Source organism: Budorcas taxicolor, chromosome Y (assembly GCF_023091745.1).
Source record: "Budorcas taxicolor isolate Tak-1 chromosome Y, Takin1.1, whole genome shotgun sequence".
NCBI classification, from domain to species: domain Eukaryota; kingdom Metazoa; phylum Chordata; class Mammalia; order Artiodactyla; family Bovidae; genus Budorcas; species Budorcas taxicolor.
The window spans coordinates 4,249,446-4,270,187 of record NC_068936.1 but is presented as its reverse complement, the minus strand read 5'-3'; the positions used below and the strand labels follow the sequence as shown (position 1 = coordinate 4,270,187).

The 20,742-nt window shown below is 35.9% G+C and overlaps 1 pseudogene; it reads right to left on the bottom strand.

Annotated features, from left to right (window-relative positions):
- Positions 1 to 10,781: 10,781 nt before the first annotated feature.
- LOC128070923 (eukaryotic translation initiation factor 1A, Y-chromosomal-like) overlaps positions 10,782 to 20,742 on the bottom strand; it is a 65,199-nt pseudogene continuing 55,238 nt past the window's right edge.

Genomic DNA, 20,742 nt, shown 5'->3' with positions numbered 1-20,742 from the left:
AGCTGTCCCATCCTTTCCCTTATCTCAGCTAAGAAATAAATTTATGAAAGTCTTAGTTTATAGAATTTAGTTATAAAATTAGATTTTCTCTCATAAAATATAATTATATGATTCATCAAATTCAGCACTATTTGGTTACAATGCATATATGACTTTTGAGAATGAAATGATATACAACTTATTTTATCTGTAAAGGATCGTCTAGTTATTTTATCCTTAATGGTTGTTGTACTTGAGAAATATTTAAAATGCTAAGTAAAAGCACCCTCAACAAACAGATCAAAGCTTTCAATGTTAAGAAAACTGAATATTACTTAGTATAGAATTTCTGCACCTTCTAATCACATGAATTGAAAATTATGAATCAACCTGTCTTCTGAAAGCTTCACTTTGGAATTGCCTTTCTTATGACAGTGGCAACACCAAGTGATGAAAAGAATATATGTTAACAAAAGGAATGAAGCTAAACTTGTGCAACATATGTAAGAAAATAACCTTTTTTATTAACTTCAAATTCATATTTCTGCTTTCCTTAAATTCTATCAAAAGTCTCAAGAAAATATCTAGATAGGAATATATAGAAGGACTCTGCAAACAGATGAGTTCATACTAGGGCTTATGATGATGATACAATTTATTCAAAATGACTGTTAACTGAAGGTAAAACAGGAGAGGAATCTTTTCTTTCTTTCTTCCCAGTGTTTTCACAGCAGATATTGTGGTCATTAACACTAAGTTCCATTATATTGAAAGAACTAAATGTTACCATTTTCCTCAAAATAATTCAGCTTCATTAGTTTTTAAAAGAAATATGATACTTTAAAACAATGAAAATGCACCATTGTTTATTTAAGGCACAGTGTGCTTTAAATTACATTCATACTGAAGTTTTACTCTTCTTAACAGCTGATGACCAATATTCAAACTGTAGCACAATCCTCAGACCTCTGAGTTCAATTCAGATCTGTAAGTGAAAAGAACATCAGATCTACAGAAAAAATAATTCTTGTAATAATACACAAGGGATCTTCTTTACGCTACTTAGAAAATGAATCCTTTTGAACTGAAGTTAAGGACACAACCCAGATTGTTTTCTCAGTTCCTATCTGTTTTCACTGAATCACTATGATCGCCATGAGAACATCACATGTTATACAAGCTATTCTTTTTTAATGTTTTAAATTAACTTATTCATTTTAATGGGAAAATAAAATGGCAAACCACTCCAGTACTCATGCCTGGAGAATCCTGTGATCAGTGGAGCCTGGAGGGCTGCTGTCTACAGGGTCGTACCGAGTAGGACATGACTGAAGCAACTTAGAAGCAGCAGCAGCATTCATTTTAATTGGAGTTTAGCATCTTACTTTCTCCTAAAGAGAGAAAGATGGTACTAAATCAAAGTCTTCTGATTGAATCTGATCACAGGAAATCACCGTGATAACTGACTCTGGCAAGAACTTGGATTCTGACATTAAACGTATAAATCTAAACAAAATTTCAAAACTAACACAGTCTCTTTTCATAACCATTGTCTTTAGTCTTTTCTCCAACTGAGCTGCTTAGTCACAGCTCCAGGAAGCTGTTCTCTTTTCCTTCTAAGGACAGGCTTACATCTGTGGGGCTTGGTATTCAAGTGTTCCCTTGGTTAGATTCCTTGCCTTCAGCCCCAGCTCAGTCGTGACAACCTCCAGGTCACAAATAATATACTACCCAACTGGTGCATTTTACATTCTTGCCATAGAAAATAACTACAAGTTGCACCTCCACAGTATTAACTTAGCCACATGGAAGCTCTGGCAAAACTGAAGAAAATGTTAGAGAGGACAGCATTTCTATGAAATCTGTTGTCTGCATTACAAAAGACCTATGAACTACAAAGACATCACAAAATAGACATCTACTTAACACATATTTCATTACTGGTTTCTTGCTTCATATATAATCGTTTTATACTTTCTGATTTGCAACCAGATTCATAAAACCTGGAATCCACTTTTTCAAATAAAAATATCTTTTTTTTTTTAAAGCCAAGATTAACTGACATCTTTAAGATGTTCATTTTAACATTTACATAATTCATAACTCCAAATACATAAAAGAAGATGACAAAAGCATCATAAATATATAAAATAAAAATTTCTGTTAAATTTTTAGAGCCTCTGATAAATGATAGCAAAACTGGAACAGAAAAATTTTAAAAATCATTTAATAATATTTAAACAATATTTTTCTAATCTTTTTTCATTTCATATTTCTCTTGTGCTTTAAAATGCATTACAACATCAGTAGAGTATTGGGCTTCCCTGGAGGCTCAGAGGGTAAGGTGTCTGCCTGCAATGCAGAACCGGGTTTCATTCGTGGATTGGGAAGATCCCCTGGAGAAGGAAATGGCAACCCATTCCAGTATTCCTGCCTGGAGAATTCTACAGATGGAGGAGCCTGAACGGCTACAGTCTACATGGTTGCAAAGATTTGGACACAACTGAGCGACTTCACTTTCACTTCAGTAGAGTATTACCATATGTTTAAAAATCTATAACAATAGGGTAAAAGATTCTGGTAAAAGTGTCACCATTAATGGTACATATTCAGCTGTTCTAATTAATGATGTGAGTAATCTGATACAACTTGGGTTTTCCTTGTTATTTGTGGCCATGCTGCGCAGGGCATGGATCATTCTTTTCAACAAGGAATTGAACTCATGACCCCTGCAGTGAGAATCTTAAAACACTAGACCACAAAGGCAGTGCCTTGGCTTCATTTCCCAAATGATTTGGAAAATCCATCAAAGTACAATATGGACTGATATGAACAGAATAGATGAGACACACTGAGTAGAAATTTGTAAACTGTGTAATTTTGGTGAATATGTGATTGCTCACTTCAAATTAAAATTCACTTTCTCTGAGTGTCTGAAAATGCTCTTTTTTATTTTTTAAATTTTTTATTTTTGCTTACATTTTATTTTATTTTTTTTAATTTTAAAATCTTTAATTCTTACATGTGTTCCCAAACATGAACCCCCCTCCCACCTCCCTCCCCATAACATCTCTGTGGGTCATCCCCATCCACCAGCCCCAAGCATGCTGTATCCTGCGTCAGATATAGACTGGTGATTCAATTCTTACATGATAGTATACATGATAGTATACATGATAGAATGCCATTCTCCCAAATCATCCCACCCTCTCCCTCTCCCTCTGAGTCCAAAAGTCCGTTATACACAGCTGTGTCTTTTTTCCTGTCTTGCATACATGGTCGTCATTGCCATCTTTCTAAATTCCATATATATGTGTTAGTATACTGTATTGGTGTTTTTCTTTCTGGCTTACTTCACTCTATACAGAGTATAATCGGCTCCAGTTTCATCCATCTCATCAGAACTGAATCAAATGAATTCTTTTTAATGGCTGAGTAATACTCCATTGTGTATATGTACCACAGCTTTCTTATCTATTCACCTGCTGATGGACATCTAGGTTGTTTGCATGTCCTGGCTATTATAAACAGTGGGGCGATGAACATTGGGGTACATGTGTCTCTTTCAATTCTGGTTTCCTCGGTGTGTATGCCCAGCAGTGGGATTGCTGGGTCATAAGGTAGTTCTATTTGCAATTTTTTAAGGAATCTCCACACTGTTCTCCATAGTGGCTGTACTAGTTTGCATTCCCACCAACAGTGTAGGAGGGCTCCCTTTTCTCCACACCCTCTCCAGCATTTATTGCTTGCAGATTTTTGGATCGCAGCCATTCTGACTGGTGTGAAGTGGTACCTCATTTTGGTTTTGATTTGCATTTCTCTAATAATGAGTGATGTTGAGCATCTTTTCATGTGTTTGTTAGCCATCCGTATGTCTTCTTTGGAGAAATGTCTATTTAGTTCTTTGGCCCATTTTTTGATTGGGTCGTTTATTTTTCTGGAATTGAGCTGCATAAGTTGCTTGTATATTTTTGAGATTAGTTGTTTGTCAGTTGCTTCACTTGCTATTATTTTCTCCCATTCAGAAGGCTGTCTTTTCACCTTGCTTATATTTTCCTTTGTTGTGCAGAAGCTTTTAATTTTAATGAGATCCCATTTGTTTATTTTTGCTTTTATTTCCAGAATTCTGGGAGGTGGATCATAGAGGATCCTGCTGTGATTTATGTCTGAGAGTGTTTTGCCTATGTTCTCCTCTAGGAGTTTTATAGTTTCTGGTCTTACATTTAGATCTTTAATCCATTTTGAGTTTATTTTCGTGTGCGGTGTTAGAAAGGGATCTAGTTTCATTCTTTTACAAGTGGTTGACCAGTTTCCCCAGCACCACTTGTTAAAGAGATTGTCTTTACTCCATGGTATATTCTTGCCTCCTTTGTCAAAGATAAGGTGTCCATAGGTGTGTGGATTTATCTCTGGGCTTTCTATTTTGTTCCATTGATCTATATTTCTGTTTTTGTGCCAGTACCATACTGTTTTGATGACTGTGGCTTTGTAGTAGAGCCTGAAGTCAGACAAGTTGATTCCTCCAGTTCCATTCTTCTTTCTCAAGATTGCTTTGGCAATTCGAGGTTTTTTGTATTTCCATACAAATCTTGAAATTATTTGTTCTAGTTCTGTGAAAAATATGGCTGGTAGCTTGATAGGGATTGCATTGAATTTGTAAATTGCTTTGGGTAGTATACTCATTTTCACTATATTGATTCTTCCGATCCATGAACATGGTATATTTCTCCATCTATTAGTGTCTTCTTTGATTTATTTCATCAGTGTTTTATAGTTTTCTATATATAGGTCTTTAGTTTCTTTGGGTAGATATATTCCTAAGTATTTTATTCTTTTCGTTGCAATGGTGAATGGAATTGTTTCCTTAATTTCTTTTGCTACTTTCTCATTATTAGTGTGTAGGAATGCAAGGGATTTCTGTGTGTTGATTTTATATCCTGCAACTTTACTATATTCATTGATGAGCTCTAGTAATTTTCTGGTGGAGTCTTTAGGGTTTTCCATTTAGAGGATCATGTCATCTGCAAACAGTGAGAGTTTTACTTCTTCTTTTCCAATTTGGATTCCTTTTATTTCTTTTTCTGCTCTGATTGCTGTGGCCAAAACTTCCAGAACTATGTTGAATAGTAGCAGTGAAAGTGGACACCCTTGTCTTGTTCCTGACTTTAGGGGAAATGCTTTCAATTTTTCACCATTGAGGATAATGTTTGCTGTGGGTTTGTCATATATAGCTTTTATTATGTTGAGGTATGTTCCTTCTATTCCTGCTTTCTGGAGAGTTTTTATCATAAATGGATGTTGAATTTTGTCCAAGGCCTTCTCTGCATCTATTGAGATAATCATATGGTTTTTATTTTTCAATTTGTTAATGTGGTGAATTACATTGATTGATTTGCGGATATTGAAGAATCCTTGCCTCTGGGATAAAGCCCACTTGGTCATGGTGTATGATCTTTTTAATGTGTTGTTGGATTCTGATTGCTAGAATTTTGTTGAGGATTTTTGCATCTATGTTCATCAGTGATATTGGCCTGTAGTTTTCTTTTTTTGTGACATCTTTGTCAGGTTTTGATATTAGGGTGATGGTGGCCTCATAGAATGAGTTTGGAAGTTTACCTTCCTCTGCAATTTTCTGGAAGAATTTGAGTAGGATAGGTGTTAGCTCTTCTCGAAATTTTTGGTAGAATTCAGCTGTGAAGCCGTCTGGACCTGGGCTTTTGTTTGCTGGAAGATTTCTGATTACAGTTTCAATTTCCGTGCTTGTGATGGGTCTGTTAAGATTTTCTGTTTCTTCCTGGTTCAGTTTTGGAAAATTGTACTTTTCTAAGAATATGTCCATTTCTTCCACGTTGTCCTTTTTATTGGCATACAACTGCTGATAGTAGTCTCTTATGATCCTTTGTATTTCTGTGTTGTCTGTTGTGATCTCTCCATTTTCATTTCTAATTTTATTGATCTGATTTTTCTCTCTTTGCTTCTTGATGAGTCTGGCTAGTGGTTTGTCAATTTTATTTATCCTTTCAAAGAATCAGCTTTTGGCCTTGTTGATTTTTGCTATGGTCTCTTTTGTTTCTTTAGCATTTATTTCTGCCCTAATTTTTAAGATTTCTTTCCTTCTACTAACTCTGGGGTTCTCCAATTCTTCCTTTTCTAGTTGCTTTAGTTGTAGAGTTAGGTTATTTATTTGACTTTTTTCTTGTTTCTTGAGGTATGCCTGTATTGCTATGAACTTCCCTCTTAGCACTGCTTTTATAGTGTCCCACAGGTTTTGGGTTGTTGTGTTTTCATTTTCATTAGTTTCTATGCATATTTTGATTTCTTTTTTGATTTCTTCTGTGATTTGTTGGTTATTCAGAAGTGTATTGTTCAACCTCCATATGTTGGAATTTTTAGTAGTTTTTCTCCTGTAATTGAGATCTAATCTTAATGCATTATGGTCAGAAAAGATGCTTGGAATGATTTCGATTTTTTTGAATTTATCAAGTTTAGATTTATGGCCCAGGATGTGATTTATCCTGGAGAAGGTTCCATGAGCACTTGAAAAAAAGGTGAAATTCATTGTTTTGGGGTGAAATGTCCTATAGATATCAATTAGGTCTAATTGATCTAATGTATCATTTAAAGTTTGCGTTTCTTTGTGAATTTTCTGCTTAGTTGATCTGTCCATAGGTGCGAGTGGGGTATTAAAGTCTCCCACTATTAATGTGTTATTGTTGATTTTCCCTTTCATACTTCTTAGCATTTGTCTTACATATTGTGGTGCTCCTATATTGGGTGCATATATACTTATAATTGTTATATCTTCTTCTTGGATTGATCCTTTGATCATTATGTAGAGCAGCAGCGGCAGAAAAGGTGACAAGCTGTGGCAATCGCGCTCGCCAAACTCCTGAGCTACTCGGACCTGGGAAGGGCACAAAGCGCAGTCCCAGCCAAATCTGTGCCTCTGAGGGCTGCCTGAGCACTAAACCTGAGCGGCTTGGACCGGGGAAGTGCACGCAGCCTAGGGCCGGCCCCAGACAGTTCCCGGCTGAGCATCGTAGAGCCGGAGTGGTTTGTGCGCCACGAGAAGGGACAGGTCAAGTGGGGCTGAGACACTGTGTGCACACGACAGTGCTATTTGTTTGCAGCATCCCCCCTCCCCACAGCGCGACTGAACTAGTGAGCCTAAAAAACCAGCAAACGGAAGAAGTTAAACAGAGGGAACCAACTTGGAAGTGATCCCACATGGCCCAAAACATCAGAGAAGGGCCAGATATATTTTTACTATTTTTAAAATCATTCCTTTTTTTATCTAACTTTTTTTAAAATTGTTAAGTCTTCTATTTCTCCACTAATTTTTATTACTATAACCTATTATTACTATTAAAAAAAAAAAAGACTTTTTTTTTTTTTTTTTTTTTTTTTTTAAGGCAAACACCATATATAGCCTTTGGATGGTTGTTGGTGGTTTTTTGTTTTTTTTTGTTTGTTTGTTTTGGGGTTTTTTTTGGTTTGTTTTTTTAAATAATTCTTGTTTGTTTTTTTTTTCGTTCTTTCTTTCCTCCTTTTTCCTTCTGCTTCTTTTCTTTAATATTGTATTTTTGAAAATCCAACCTCTACTCTAGGTTTTTAATCTTTGCCCTTAGGTTTTTGTTGTCAATTTTGTACATTTAAAAACCCAAACTTCACTACCCAAGTTTACCTGAGAGTGAGATTACTGGCTTGACCACTCTCTTCTCCTTTGGACTCTCCTTTTTCTCCACCAGGTGGCCTCTGTCTCTTTTCTCCCCCATCTCTTCTCTATCCAACTCTGTGAATCTCTGTGTGTTCCAGACGGTGGAGAACACCTAAGGAACTGGTTACTGGCAGGATTTGTCTCTCTCCTTCTCATTCCTCTCTCTTATCCTCCTGGTCACCTCTGTCTACTTCCTCCCTCTCCTCTTCCCCGTATAACTCTGTAAATACCTCTGAGCGGTCCAGACTATGGAGTGCACATAAGGAAGTGACTACTGGCTAGCTTGCTCTGTCCTCTTTTGATCTCACCGAATCTCATTCCAGTTACCTCTAACTACCCCCTCCATCTTCTCTTCTCCTTGTAACTCAGTGAACCTCTCTGAGTGTCCCTCAATGTGGAGAAACTTTTCATCTTTAACCTAGATGTTTTATAATCGGTGCTGTATAGATGGAGAAGTCTAGAGGCTACTGTAAAAATAAAACTGAAGACCAGAAGCAGGAGGCTTAAATCCAAAGCCTGAAAACATTAGAGAACTCTTGAATTCAGGAAACATTAAGCAATAGGAGCTCATCAAATGCCTTCATACCTACACTGAAACCAAGCTCCACCCAAGGGCCAACAAGTTCCAAAACAAGACATACCACTCAAATTCTCCAGCAACACAGGAACACTCCCCTGAGCTTCAATATACAGGCAGCTCAAAATTACTCCAAAACTTTTGATGTCTCATAACCCATTACTGGTCACTCCACTGCACTCCAGAGAGAAGAAACCCAGCTCCACCCACCAGAACTCCAACACAAGCCTCCCTAACCAGGAAACCTTGACAAGCCACTGATAGAACCCCACCCACAGTGAGGAAGCTCCATAATAAAGAGAACTCCACAAATTACCAGAATATAAAAAGACCACCCCAAATGCAGCAATATAACCAAGATGAAGAGACAGAGGAATACTCAGTAGGTAAAGGAACAGGAGAGTTGCCCACCAAACCAAACAAAAGAGGAAGAAGTAGGGAATCTACCTGAGAAGGAATTCCGAATATTGATAGTGAAAATGATCCAAAATCTTGAAATCAAACTGGAATCACAGATTAATAGTCTAGAGACAAGGATTGAGAAGATGCAAGAAAGGTTTAACAAGGACCTAGAAGAAATAAAAAAGAGTCAAAATATAATGAATAACGCAATAAATGAGATCAGAAACACTCTGGAGGCAACAAATAGTAGAATAACGGAGGCAGAAGATAGGATTAGTGAAATAGAAGATAGAATGGTAGAAATAAATGAATCAGAGAGGAAACAAGAAAAACAAATTCGAATTAAAAGAAACGAGGACAATCTCAGAGACCTCCAGGACAATATGAAACGCTCCAACATTATAGGAGTCCCAGAAGAAGAAGACAGAAAGAAAGATCATGAGAAAGTCCTTGAGGAGATAATAGTTGAAAACTTCCCTAAAATGGGGAAGGAAATAATCACCCAAGTCCAAGAAACACAGAGAGTTGCTAATAGGATAAACCCAAGGCGAAACACCCCAAGACACATATTAATTAAATTAACAAAGATCAAACACAAAGAACAAATATTAAAAGCAGCAAGGGAAAAACAACAAATAACACACAAGGGGATTCCCATAAGGATAACAGCTGATCTTTCAATAGAAACTCTTCAGGCCAGGAGGGAATGGCAAGACATACTTAAGTGATGAAAGACAATAACCTACAGCCCAGATTACTGTACCCAGCAAGGATCTCATTCAAATACGAAGGAGAAATCAAAAGCTTTACAGACAAGCAAAAGCTGAGAGAATTCAGCACCACCAAACCAGCTCTCCAACAAATTCTAAAGGATATCCTCTAGACAGGAAACACAAAAAGGATGTATAAACCCGAACCCAAAACAATAAAATAAATGGTAACGGGATCATACTTATCAATAATTACCTTAAACGTAAATGGGTTGAATGCCCCAACCAAAAGGCAAAGACTGGCCGAACGGATACAAAAACAAGACCCCTCTATATGCTGTTTACAAGAGACCCACCTCAAAACAAGAGACACCTACAGACTGAAAGTGAAGGGCTGGAAAAAGATATACCACGCAAATAGAGACCAAAAGAAAGCAGGAGTGGCAATACTCATATCTGATAAAATAGACTTTAAAACAAAGACTGTGAAAAGAGACAAAGAAGGCCACTACATAATGAAAATACTCTTAATAAAGATGCTGAAAGGTCTTGAAATCCGTGTTAAAGTCAGTGATCCAATTTAGACTTCCTAAAGTCTGCTTCTGGAATTCTAAACTTCTACCTTAGTATTCAATCAAGAACTCATTGATTCCTTTGCACTTTTGCTTTCTACAGTCCATTTTTACTTCAGAAGTACCAGAAGAAGAAGAGGTATAACATATTTTACAAGAGTATAAGCCATACGGTCATTCCAATTACTTGATATGCCTATCTAATAAGTCAAGAGATACAAATCAATAAAATGTTTCCTTAAATACATTCATATCAGAAAAGTGAGTCATTTAAGACTCCTATCATCACTATTTCCAAAGATAAACAACCATTTTCCACAAACCCAGAAGTTTGTCCTAGAATGATACAGGAAAATTAATGTAACTTCTAAATACATGGGCAACAAAACAGGCCTTCACTTTAAGAATAATTTGGAGTACACCGAAATTCCAATGCTTCAGCAAGCTGACTTCAACTTGCTTTTCCTCTTTTAATATACCCACCTTGGGAGAAGATACACTTTAACACTGTCTGCTAAACCTCTTAATACTATCCGTGTAGACCCCCTTGGCTAATAAAGTGTCATTATGGAGTACCCAGTGTAAGACCTAATTGATTAAAACAACAACAAAACAAGGATCCAAAGAATTATAAAGTTCTTGAAAATTTAAATAGGTTGCCAAGCTGGCTTATGAATTTTAATGAATATTCAAATTCATGGATGCATAAGCCCCAAGATTTATTCAATTCAATGTTCAACCTTCTGAGACCTAAGACGCTGAAAGATTTGACTACTTGCACATATAAAACAGTAAAAAGCACATATACACCATTCAGCCTGGACTTACACCTCAGTGTCTTCATCCTCACCTGTAGGGTCTTTAAAGTGGATTTTATCATCATCTTTAGGATCAAAGGTATCTGTTTCACTAAGTTTGGCTAAAAAGAGTAAGAGCATACTCTTAAAGATATAAAATCAAGATGTTACTAGATTAATTGCCTATTTTAAGAAATAATACTGGATTAATACTAAAACACTGAACTGTATGAGAAACTGCTTGCAATTAATCGTTGGTTCAACAGTTTTACTCCAAGAAAAATATTCCTAACTACAAACATATCACTGAGAGCAAACTCACGATAAGACCTCTATAAGAAATTCACCACCAAGTAAGTATTGATTTGATTCCCAATTATCTTAGTACTTCTTAAATGGCATAAATGTCATCAGAATCTTCACTCTTACTCAAAAACTCATAACTTTATAATCAAATGCACTGTAATAGAATTTTTAAAAAAATGCTATCATGTTCAAAATGTGAGTTTAGTGCACTTCCTCTTTTTTTGTTACTAGAAACTTATTTCACTTGTTCCAAGCTTACCAGAGGAAGAACAGAATACTTTTGTCTCTAAGAAATAAAAGGGACTTAAAAACACTGTCCAGAAAACTCCACAACAGTACTCTATATACTAAGAAAAACTGAATATTCTTTTCCATAAAAATCAATACCAGTGCCATAAATGTTGTCCTAGATTAGCTAAAAGCAGGTATAATCTCTTAATAATTGTTTTTCAGAGTGTAAAAGAGGCATTCCTTTAAGAATTATTATGTACAAGTCTAGGATTTGTGAACTTTTAAATTCCCCAACAAAAGAACAGATATTAGGAAGAGCATCCATTACTAAAAGTTGTTAATATTCTGAAGTATTTAATACATATTTAAAGTGAATTTAAGCATCCATGCAAAAATACAGAAAAGAGAATTCTGAAATTGCTGTTTCTCCTAAACACTAACTAGCAAATACCATGAGAAGACAGGAAAATGAAATAACTTTGACATTAACTACCATATTCTGGAAGCTCTCCATAAGCCTTCAGACTTCTAGCTTCATCTGCATTGTACTTTAAAGCTACATCAGCTTTGTTATCCTTGGAGAAAAATAAGGAAGTATCAAATCTTGTTATGCGAAGAATCAGCAGTTGTCTCATACATTACTTTCAAATTAAACACACTTAAGAAAAACCTCAGGATTCTCTCACTTTCCTTCTGCCATCTGTGCACACACACACACACATACACACACAGAAAATCCTCAGGATGAAGTTGGCATGCATGACCAAAAAACGTATAGACTAGGAAAGTTATGTATACAATGCACTGAATCAAAGAAAGAAAAGGAAACATGTGGTGGAGGTTTTGCAATATGATTCTTGACCACACTCTAACACTGTAGTTCAAACTGAAAGTGTTATTATTACTCAAGAGAAATCTTTCTATAACCCACAGTTCTTAGAGTATCTTACTGATTTTAATTGTCTGTGGTGCTTTACAAAAGATACCTATATCTTCTTAAAACCTGACAGGCCAGAAATGAAATCTTTGTTTATGATGCAAAAATGCTTGAGAATGGCTGCGCTAAAATGTTCATTTTTCTCCATTTTAAAGTAGCTGAGTCACTAACAGAGGACAAATTTCTGAATGCTTACAATTAAGCTAGAAATGGCCTAAAGAAAGGCAACTGAAAATATCACTGTCATAAAAGTGCAGTGAAATACAAACCAACACTTTTCAAACTATAATGTGCACCAAAGACACATAGGTATTTTGTTAAACTCCTAGTGTAAATCAGTAGAGAAGAAATAAGCTAATAACCTGCTAATGCAATTCCATGGAGTGGTAATGCTGCTATTATCTTTATTGTTTTTCTAGAATTTTTAGTCATCCCAAACAGAAATTATATACCCATTAAGCAATAATGGTTAATTATTGCTCCCCATTCCATCATCCCTCAAGTTCTGGTAACCTTTTTTCTACTTTCTCATCTCTGTGAATTTGACTGCTCCACATATCTCATAAGTTATTTCACTTAGTGTTTTCTAGATCCAGCCATGTTGCAGCATGTGTCAGAATTCCATTCTTTTTTTTTTCTTTTGATGCAAAACTCTATGACTTTATTTAGTTAAAAATGACACACAAAGAGACAGAAATTAAGTAGTCAAACTGCATGAAATAACCAATCTTTGAAACAAGGTCGCTCCCACTGCAGAGTCCTCAGTGATGGCTTTTTGTGGCTGAATAATAATATTCTATTTTGCGTATGTGTGTGTGTGTATGTGTGTGTGTGTGTGTGTGTGTGTGTGTGCATATAAAATCACTTTTGTGATCTGTTGATGGACATTTGGACTGTTTACACCTTTCAGCTATGTGAATGATGCAGCTGTGTAAAATGGCTTACAGATAGATGTTTGACCTATACTCCATTGAGTTTTCACCTAAGAGTGGAATCATCCCCAGTAAACTATTTTACCCAGACACCACACCATTTTTGCTTTCCAACCAGCAATGCAGTTTTCTTGTTTCTCCATTTCTTTCCAACACTTGTGATTATATATATATATATATATATATTTATATATATATATATAGTTTTATTGATAAATGAGAAGCAGACAATACAAGTACAGTGAAAGACTGAACTTAGAATCATATCACAGAAAGGTAAATCAACTTTTTTTTTTAATTTTTATTTTTACTTTATTCTTTTTGCTTTGTTTCTTTTCCTTTTTCTTTATTTTATTTTATTTCTTTTGTTGTTGTTTTGTTTGGTTGGTTTATTATTATGATTATTATTTAACTTTACAATATTGTATTGGTTTTCCATACATCAACATGAATCCACCACATGTGTATGCGTGTTTCCAATCCTGAATAGCCTTCCCACCTCCATCCCCATACCATCTCTCTGGGTCATCCCAGTATCCTGTATCCTGAATCCTGTATCGAACCTAGACTGAAAATTCCTTTGTTATATAATATTATACATATTTCAATGCCATTCTCCCAAATCATCCCACCCTCTCCCTCTCCCACAGAGTCCAAAAGACTGTTCAATACATCTTTGTCTCTCTTGTTGTCTCGCATACAGGGTTATATTTACCATCTTCCTAAATTCCATATATATGCATTAGTATACTCTATTGGTGTTTTTCTTTCTGGCTTAATTCACTCTGTATAATCGGCTCCAGTTTCATCCACCTCATTAGGACTGATTCAAATGTATTCTTTTTAATGGCTGAGTAACATTCCATTGTGTATGTGTACCCCAGCTTTCTTATCCATTCATCTGCTGATGGTCATCTAGGTTGCTTGCTTGTTGGCTATTATAAAAACTGTTTTGATAAACATTGGGGTATATGCGTCTCTTTCAATTTTGATTTCCTCAGTGTGTATTCCCAGCAGTGGGATTGCTGGGTCATAAGGCAGTTCTATTTCCAGTTTTTCAAGAAATCTCCACACTGTTCTCCATAGTGGCTGTACTAGTTTGTATTCCCACCAACAGTGTAAGAGAGTTCGCTTTTCTCCTCACCCTCGCCAGCATTTATTGCTTGTAGACTTTTGGATCACAGCCATTCTGACTGGCATGAAATGGTACCTCATTTTGGTTTTGATTTGCATTTATCTGATAATGAGTGACATTGAGCATCTTTACATGTGTTTGTTAGCCTTCTGTATGTCTTCTTTGGAGAAATATCTATTTAGTTCTTTGGCCAATTTCTTGATTGGGTCATTTATTTTTTGGGGGGAATTGAGCTGCACGACTTGCTTTTATATTTTTGAGATTAGTTGTTTGTCAGTTTCTTCATTTGGTATTTTTTTCCTCCCATTATGAAGGCTGTCTTTTCATCTTGCTTATATTTTCCTTTGTTGTGCAGAAGTTTTAATTTTAATTAGGTCCATTTGTTTATTTTTGCATTTCCAGTATTCTGGGAGGTGTGTCATAGAGGATCCTGCTGTGATTTATGTCAGAGAGTGTATTGCCTATGTTCTCCTCTAGAAGTTTTATAGTTTCTTGTCTTATGTTTAGATTTTTAATCCACGTTCAGTTTATTTTTGTGTATGTGTTAGAAAGTGATCTAGTTTCATTCTTTTACAAGTGATTGACCAGTTTTCCCAGCACCACTTGTTAAAGAGATTGTCTTTAATCCATCGTATATTATTGCCTCCTTTATCGAAGATAAGGTGTTAATAGGTGTGTGGATTTATCTCTGGGTTTTTTATTTTGTTCCATTGATCTATATTTCTGTCTTTGTGCCAGTACCATACTGTCTTGGTTACTGTGGCTTTGTAGTGAAGCCTGAAGCCCGGCAGGTTGATGCCTGAATCCATTCTTCTTTCTCAAGATTGCTTTGGCTATTATCTTTAGATTATGATTTGAGTAGCAAGTGTTTGTAATTATCCAAAAACAGATTAAAAGTCAGAAGAGCTATTTGTGGCTGTCACTTTATGGTTAGTATTTTAAACCTTAAGGGATTAATTGTGGTTACACTGCCCATTAAACAGAGAATTAAACCAGGAATTAACTATTACTTGACCCATTTGTGGGATTATTCGTAGTTAAAGTAAAATAAATGGGCATGAAAATGGTACACTTTTATGGAGAGATTCTATGTTTTTAGTAATCAAATATAAAAAATTGAAAGGTTATCAATGGATGTTTCAGATCACAAAACATACAAATGAAAAAACAAAATTAGTAAAGTTTCAGGCTATAAAATCAACGTACTTAAATCAGTTATAATATTGATGCATCCATATTACTCAAAGTAATGTACAAATTCCATGTAATTCCTATAAAAATTCAAAAAGCTTTTTTTTTTCCCACAGACAAAGTTATATGGAACTTCAAACTATCCTAACTGCCAAAGCAACCTTGAGAAAGAGTAAAGATGGAGGACACACACTTTCTGTTTTGAAACACACTGGCATTGAAACATGTATACTATCGTGTAGGAATCGAATCACCGTCTATGTCCGATGCAGGATACAGCATGCTTGGGGCTGGTGCACGGGGATGACCCAGAGGGATGTTGTAGGGAGGGAGGTGGGAGGGGGGTTCATATTTGGGATTGCATGTACACCCGTGGTGGATTCATGTCAATGTATGGCAAAACCAATACAGTATTGTAAAGTAAAATAAAGTAAAAATAAAAATAAAAAAAGAAACACAACTGTCCTAACAATATGGCACTGGCATTACACCAGTAATGCAGATCCTGGAACAAAGCTGAGCACTCAGAAATAAAGTTTTTAAAAACTAGTCAACTAATACTTATGAAGGGAAACAAGATCACAGTGTAGAAAAGGCATCCTCTTCAATAGATAGGAGTGGAAAAACAATACTTAACATAAAAGTAGACCCCTTTCTTACACCACAAACTACCTAAAATTACCCTGAAATAGGTCAGAGTTTTAAACACAGAGCTGAAACCATAAAACTACTGTAAGAGAATACACAGTAAAACTACTAAATGCCTCTCTTGCTCTTTGCTTTTGGTATAGGACACCAAACCCACAAGCAACACAAGCAAAACCTAGTAAGTGAAACTATATCACACTTAATCGCTTTTGGACAGAAAAAGAAATTGTCAGCACAACAAAAATAGTGTACTAGATCAGTAAAAATATTTGCAAATGATATGATCAATAAGGGGTTAACATCCAATGTAGATAAATCTTGCCATTTGGAACAACATGGATGAACCTGGAGAGTAGTGTGCTAAGAGAAACAAGTCACACAGAGAAAGCAAATGCTGCAGGACCTCACTTATATGTGGAATCAGGACTGAACACAAACTCATCAAAATTCAGGGATGTTCCTAATCTCTCAGCTTTGAGGGACCTGGATTTTCTGCATAAGCCTGAAATGAAAAGAAGAACTAGCAGTTGCCTGGCTGAGTATTAAAGGCATGCCCCAGCATGCAAACAGCCTAAAAACAGAGGTTGAGAGGCCTACTGGTTTTTAGTGAAACCTCAAACATGGACTGTCTGCTAGGTTATAAACAAGCATTCCGTGGCCACACAAAAAGAAAAAATACATACCATACAAAATCTGTTTCAGGAATCACTCAAAAAACAACGGCAAGAAAAAGCTCTGGGAGAAGAAATTTGATGTCCCGTCTCATCATGTTATATCTACATTTTCTAGTTTTCAACAACAACAACAACAAAAACATGAAATACACAAAGAAATAGGAGAAGGTGTCCGCTCACATATAAGGGAATAAATAGGCAACACAAAGCACGGTTCAGAAAGCCTAGAAGCTGGAGTTAGCAGAGACTTCACATCAGGTAATATATATAAAAAGAATACAAGAAGCAAGGTGTATATTGTTTTTTTTAAAATTGTCAAGAATATTTTACTAGAGAATCAAGACATATAAATTCTTTAAGAGAAAGCCATCAGAGATGAAAAGTGGAGTAGTTGACTTCAAACTGTGTCTTTAAATCACTAGCAGAACAATCAAACCAAGAAACCAACAAGGAAACACAAGACTGAAACTTTACAAATCAGAAAGTCTTAGGTAATTTACAGAAAACATGATCTGATAACAGAATAGAGAGAAACAGCAATTATTTCACTCAAAATTTAATGAAGCACAAGTGATGGGTTTGACACAGAAATCAAAAGGATTTCTGTCTCACAAGTCATATTCTAAACATTGAGATCATAGTGGACAACTATCAAGTAGTTCTCTAAGTATTCATGTCAGATTTATAACTTCTACTTTAAAAGACCTAGTCTATGTATTACCTTTATCCTACAAGCAAAAAACAAATAAACAACAAATTTTGGAGATAAAGGCTTTGCCTTATTTAATTGCATCATCTACAGCAGTGGTTTCTCAAACTTGGATCTGAGACTTTTAAATTTAGAAATTATAACTGAGAACCCAAAGTAAATTTACTAAAAGTTTTTCTTTTGATGAGTGAGAATACCAATGAAAATCATTGTCACATGCTACTGTTCTTATTTCAGCAAATGTTATTTGTAAAAAAATAAATTAAAAAACAAAACTGGAGGGAGTCCTCTGGTGGTCCAGTGATTAGGACTCAGGGCTTTCTCAGCAGTATTCTGAGCTCAATCCCTGATTGAGGATCTAAGATTCCAGAAGCTGCAATGCCATCAAAAATTAAAGAAAAGAAATGAAAGGAAAATGAATAATCTATCTCTGTGAAATATATATTATAAAATACAAAGATATCTTCTCGTTTTACCACAAAACACTGAAAATGTCAGCCCGCAGCATATTCCCTGAAAACCTAGCACAGATCCTTGAATACACCTGGACTTTAAAAGAGGACAGAAGGATGAGCTGTAGTATTTATCCAAAATTATAAGAAAACATGTATTACATATTATATTTAAAATCAGAAAAGAAACAACCAGTGTTCCCACAGAAAACATATACCATCAGTCAGCCAGAGTTCTATTATCTTAAACATAAGTGGGTCATAACAATAGTTGATGCCAGAAGGATGAGAATCACAGCTGGCTAGAACAAGTCAAATGCATTTTATTTCATCACTGAAATACTTTTATTCATGATTTCTAAATTCAAGAACATAATAAATTTAAGTGTAATTGTTACCTGATAATCTCGAAGAACAACCAATACAATATCTGAAGTGTTTATCCAAATCTATTTTAAAAAACTCACAGTATATTATTTTTAAAATGCAAACAAATAGTAGTGTTTCATGTTAAGCCATGCTTAAACTGATACACACACACACACACACACACATACACACAAAGAAACAATTCACTCAGTGTGTAAAAACTATCTACTAAGGATTAGGGGAAAACTAAAGACGTGTGTGTGTGTCTTGTGTGCATGTGGAGATATGTGTGTATGATGCGTGTGTGTGCTCATGCCAGTTTGGGTCAAATTAAAATGTACAATACTTTTACTTCAACAAAGTCTTTTAAAATTACAAAAGCATAGATCTTTGTCACATAAATTACTTTTATTCACAAATTGCTCTGGAAATTTTTAGTGATTTTAAACAAATGAAAATAAGAAAAGGAAAGATAATAAGCATCTGAAAGCAGAGTTCCAAAGAATAGAAAGAAGAGATAAGAAAGCCTTTTTCAGTGATAAATGGAAAGAAATAGAAAAAAAAACAACAGAATGGGAAAGACTAGAGATCTCTTCAAGAAAATTAGAGACACAAAGGGGACATTTCATGCAAAGATGGGCTCGATAAAGGACAGAAATCGTATGGACCTAACAGAAGCAGAGGATATTAAGAAGAGGTGGCAAGAATACACAGGAAAACTACAAAAAAGATCTTCATGACCCGGAACATCTTGATGGTGTGATCACACATCTAGAGCCAGACATCCCAGAATGTGAAGTCAAGTGGGCCTAAGAAGGCATCACTATGAACAAAGCTAATGGAGGTGATGGAATTCCAGTAGAGCTATTTAAATTCCTGAAAGATGATGTGAAAGTGCTGCACTCATTATGCCAGCAAATTTGGAAAACTCAGCAGGGGCCACACGATTGGAAAAGGTCAGTTTTCATTCCAATTCCAAAGAAAGGCAATGCCAAACAATGCTCAAACTACCACAAAATTGCACTCATCTCACACGCTAGCAAAGTAATGCTCAAAATTCTCCAAGCCAGGCTTCAGTAATACGTGAACCGTGAACTTCCAGAGGTTCAATCTGGTTTTGGAAAAGGCAGAGGAAGCAGAGGTCAAATTGCCAGTATCTGCTGGATCATGGAAAAAGCCAGAGAGTTCCATAAAACATATATTTCTGCTTTATTGACTATGCCAAAGCCTTTGACTGTGTGAATCACAATAAACTGGAAAATTCTGAAAGAGATAGGCATACCAGACCACCTGACCTGTCTCTTGAGAAATGTCTATGCAGGTCAGGAAGCAACAATTAGAACTGGATATGGAACAACAGACTGGTTCCAAATAGGAAAAGGAGTACATCAAGGCTGTATATTGTCACCCTGCTTATTTAACTTATATGCAGATTCTATCATGAGAAACGCTGGAACGGAAGAAACACAAGTTGGAATCAAGATTGCCGGGAGAAATATCAATAACCTCAGATATGAACATGACACCACCCTTATGGCAGGAAGTGAAGAGGAACTAAAAGGCCTTTTGCTGAAAGTGAAAGAGGAGAGTGAAAAAGTTGGCTTAAAGCTTAACATTCAGAAAACGAAGATCATGGCATCTGGTCCCATCACTTCATGGGAAATAGATGGGGAAACAGTGGAAATGGTGTCAGACTTTATTTTTTTGGGCTCCAATATCACTTCAGATGGTGACTGCAGCCATGAAATTAAAAGACACTTACTCCTTGGAAGAAAAGTTATGATCAACGTAGATAGCATATGGAAAAGCAGAGACATTACTTTTCTGACTGAAGTCCTTCTAGTCAAGGCTATGGTTTTTCCAGCGGTCATGTATGGATGTGAGAGTTGGACTGTGAAGAAGGCTGATTGCCGAAGTATTGATGCTTTTAAACTGTGGTGTTGGAGAAGACTCTTGAGAGTCCCTTGCACTGCAAGGAGATACAGCCAGTCCATTCTGAAGGAGTGGACATGAATCTGAGTGAACTCCAGGAAATGGTGATGTACAGGGAGGCCTGGCATGCTGCGATTCATGGGGTCGCAAAGGGTTGGACACGGCTGAGCGACTGAACTTTAACGAACACAAATATACCCATCTAGTTAACAATTTATATCAATTCAGGCCCCAAATCCCTAACTGGCAAAGAATGGCTCAAGAGAACAAAACTGATATTTTAACCCAAGAAATTAGGGATGAAAGAACTTTTAAACAATATGATCAATAAATGTGCCAAAGTTACTAAATAAGATGGTCTATGATGTTCCAGCTTCAAATGCTCCTAACACCACCTACAGCTGTTCCAACAAATCAAAGTCTTACCCAGGATCATGCACTATATTTAATTGGCAATTAGATTCCTTTTGTC